This window comes from Anomalospiza imberbis, chromosome Z (assembly GCF_031753505.1).
Source record: "Anomalospiza imberbis isolate Cuckoo-Finch-1a 21T00152 chromosome Z, ASM3175350v1, whole genome shotgun sequence".
NCBI lineage: Eukaryota > Metazoa > Chordata > Aves > Passeriformes > Viduidae > Anomalospiza > Anomalospiza imberbis.
In genome coordinates, this window is record NC_089721.1 from 9,607,713 (window position 1) to 9,611,535 (window position 3,823).

The 3,823-nt window shown below is 38.8% G+C and overlaps 1 long non-coding RNA gene across 1 annotated transcript; it reads right to left on the reverse strand.

Annotated features, from left to right (window-relative positions):
• Positions 1 to 831: 831 nt before the first annotated feature.
• On the reverse strand, positions 832 to 3,367 carry LOC137464738 (uncharacterized). The gene is made up of 2 exons (XR_010994392.1): positions 1,768 to 3,367; positions 832 to 1,467 (listed from the first exon to the last, which is right to left on the reverse strand). It is a non-coding gene; the product is annotated as an uncharacterized lncRNA (long non-coding RNA).
• Positions 3,368 to 3,823: the final 456 nt, after the last annotated feature.

Genomic DNA, 3,823 nt, shown 5'->3' on the forward strand with positions numbered 1-3,823 from the left:
ACAGCAAAAAGTGGAGCAATATGTATCTGGGACTGATTAACCTGAATTATGACTGTCCCCCAGCAGCTTCCAGATTTCAGGCTGTGATTTAAAAACCGCAGCATGAGTCCTGACACATTGTGAGCTCCACTGGCAAGACTTGTGTTTTGTGGGGTTTATGGAACAAAACTGGTATCTTTCATTTTTTTATGATATAATAATCTTCTCTCTCATCTTATATCTGCCCTTTACACAGACTCCCCCATGGACATAGCCAGTATGAAATAGACCAAGGACAAGCCGCCACTGGCTGTGCTATTGTAAATTCCATTCACAAGGAGGCTAAAATGAACTATTCTACATGGAAAAATTAACCAGCATGATTACAGTAATAACCCAGAGTTATCATGGTCCTCAGGTGGGCACACTGTTCCAATTTTATTTGGAAATAATTACTTCAAAAGCAGAGCAATTTTTCCAGGACGCTGTCTTACTTTGAAGGAATGTATCCGTGCTGCTTCCTCTGCAGCAGCAGTGACAGTGATTTTCTTTGCATAAGCAAAGCCCAAGAGAGGGAACATATTACATATGTCTCCTCCATAATGTGCCGCAGTAAATATGAGACTAAAAGGGCTGAAAAAGAGAAATCTTGGAAGTTAGATAGAGCCTTGCACAGAAAAGGAAGAGTCACACCAGGCTTGGAGCCACAGTCACAATTTGGCTCTGAGCAGTCTTGTGTCATTTGTAGCAGTGACACTCCACTTTGTTCCAGCTTTGGTTTGGATCATCAATCACAAACGGGAGCAGCATTAATGAAAAAACAATGATCCTGATCCAATATTTTTCCACTCCTTTCTGAAAACCTACATCTTTACAGCGAGGGAGAAAAACAAGCTAAGAGCTGTGAATCCATCAGGAGGGATTTCTCTCCATTAAAAACACCTCTCCTGGATTTTCATAGACAAACCACAAGCTTAACTAGGATGCAAAGTTCCTCAGATGCAACGGGTTGCCCTCAGAGAACAAAAGTGGTCAACCCCTAAGAGGTATTTAATTTTAATTCATGTGAAACAAAAGCATAACTGCCTTGAACATACGGGGTGGAGAAGTAAAGGCAGGAAGCAAAAAGGCCATTATCAACAAGGTTTAAAATTTAAAATGAGAAAATATACATTAGGTACATTTGCTATATATTGTTTATTAATATCACACATTAAATTTTCATTTTCTGCAAAAGTCTAAGATATGTAGTCTATATAAATACTTTAAGAGACCAAAGTCAATCTTACTAGTCAAAGAGTCTCAGATTCAAAGATACAGCTACATCTCTTCATGGAAATATTATTTTTCCAAGCCCCTGAGAGTAAAAGCTTTAGATTATTTTGGTATACATAAGACACAGTTCTCTAGAGGCCCTCTTCCATGGAATTCGAAGATCAACACTTGTTTCAGTTTCAGAGGACAAATTCACCTACTGGATGATCTTGACTGTAGATAAGAGACCAAAGAAACAGATAGATAAATCATAAGGTTAAAATAAGTCAGTCATTAGAGATCTTAGAGCTTCTCATCAAGGTAAGATTTTTTGCTAATTTCTTCAGCAAATAGTCATCCTCCTCTTTATATTGTATAGCGTTTATCTGTCTGCTCTGACACTGTGTTTGTTTTTCTTTGATTTCTCTTATTAGGTAATCAATTCCTCCCTTTGCCTACAGGAGTGCTTCTGTGAGTCTTAAGAATTCACTAGATTTCATTGTTAAATATGTGGTCGCATATATAGTCATTTACCATTTCAAAAGCACCTTCTTCAATTTCAACTTCATCTTTGCACAAAAATCTTTATCTGCTCACACCCATAGGAGAAATCAGAATGTTTTATTTACAATAGTTGAGTGTGTGCTGTCTCGACAGGATGATAAGAAAAGCTCTGATTGAAGCTTTTCTGCAGAGCACCGGCACCAAGGAGTTATCAAATAACTGTGCAATAGATACCAAGCCTTGCTTAAACATTTCCAAAGCAATCTGTCAGCAGGGAATGCCCACAGCCCTAATGCACAAATAGCAGAGGAGTGCCTAGTCAGTATCACATTAATCAGGGGCTGTGCAAAGAGAAGTGTTTTAAGAGATTAGGGAGTTCTGGAGAAGCACTGCCCCAAGGCTACCCAGCTGCCAGCACTCCCCTGTTCCTGGGTACTGGCACTGCTCCTGCTTTCCCTCTGCTTTATCCAACACGGGCTACAGTCCACCAGAACCAAAGGGATCATCCTGATTTCATAACACAAACATCAGTCTGGTGGCCTCTCCTTGCAGGAAGCACTTGCTGCAGACAAATCCCTTAAACAGTCTACTCGTCGTTCAATAAAATGCTTGTCACACATGTTCATCATTATAATCCTTTGCAGTCAGATAGTACCATTCTTCTGATGAGCTCAGCCTACAAATTTAGCTTGAATCTGGTCTGACATCTGCCTCCAAGTATGCTTTGATTTGAAAAATCACATTAAAACCTAGCCTAGAATTGTCTCTACTTGTGCATGTGGGTCTCTGTGTGCCTGGACACATGGATAGAAATTCCTAATATTTCAGTGCTGTTTGAATGAGTGCTGAGCATTGCAGGCCATCTGCCAGTAACTATTTTTCTAAACTTGGAAAAAAGTAAGAAAGGAAGAGATATTTTAAAGCCTTTGCTCATAACAGCAGTGATTTTTCTGGAAATTCAAGCAGCTCTGAAAGGGATGTACCATTTCCAAAGGCAGCTCTCACTCAACAGGTTTTTTTCAGTTCTTCATAACTATATGTCTTCATATTCTACCATGTCAAATAAGGACAAAAAATTACATCTTCATCCCTAGGGTCCATATGGCAGATGCCTGTCCAAGGCATTTGGAATCTCAGATGTAAAGTGCTGAAGAAAGGAAAAATCATCTTGTTAAATGAGGGCAAAGCAGAAATTAGGTGCATTGTCAGAATGTCTTAGTGGATCAGGAAGGTCTCTGTAATACTGCATATAGATGTTCAATATTCATGAGAGACTTTATAGTTTAATCTTTCAGTTTTTAACAGCATAGTATATGCAGCATCTTTTTTTTGTTTATATTTATTATTCCTACAGGTTTCTCCCCAAATTTCATTTGTTACAGTTAGAAATACTTCATCGCAAAACTTTTCTGGAAAAAAAGAAAACCAAAATAAAAAACACCCAGAAGAACAAGAATATCACTAACTGTGTGGGCTGCAGTTAGTATTTATCAGACTCCCATTGCACAGCCACAGCAACCTTTCTGAATTTCTTTTCATTGAGGCGTTTGCACTGTAACATTTGCTTTTGTATTTATTCTATGTCATTGTTAAAAACAAACAAAATCCCCAAAAATAAACACGGGGTGGGGGGGAGGGGGGTGGGGAAGAGAGATCCAAGGCTAGCAAAATACTAACTGGTTAATGAAAAAAACTGCATGCTTGTATTCTGTAGTCCTCAGAGCATACGGTATGGAGAACTGTGAAGCAGCAAAAATCTCTCAGGGCTCCCAGATCTTCCCTCTGTGGTCATTTCGAGCAACCAATATTTGCTTTCCTCTTTTTTTTGGTGAAACATGTTATTCAGCTTGCACTACCTGGGGTCTAGAATTCTGAAAAAGTTAATAAAAAATGTTTTCTACACAGTTCTATTTTTGTATCATATCCAAAGCCCTGCAAGCCAGAGCTGTTACTTCAAATAAACGCTTTTCTGTGCCATTGAGACACAGGTGCGTTTTAACAAGCATAAGAAATCCAAAGGACCTGTGAATCAAATAAATCTGCAGAAATCCTGATAGAGAGGAAGAGACAAAAAGACAGACCTAGA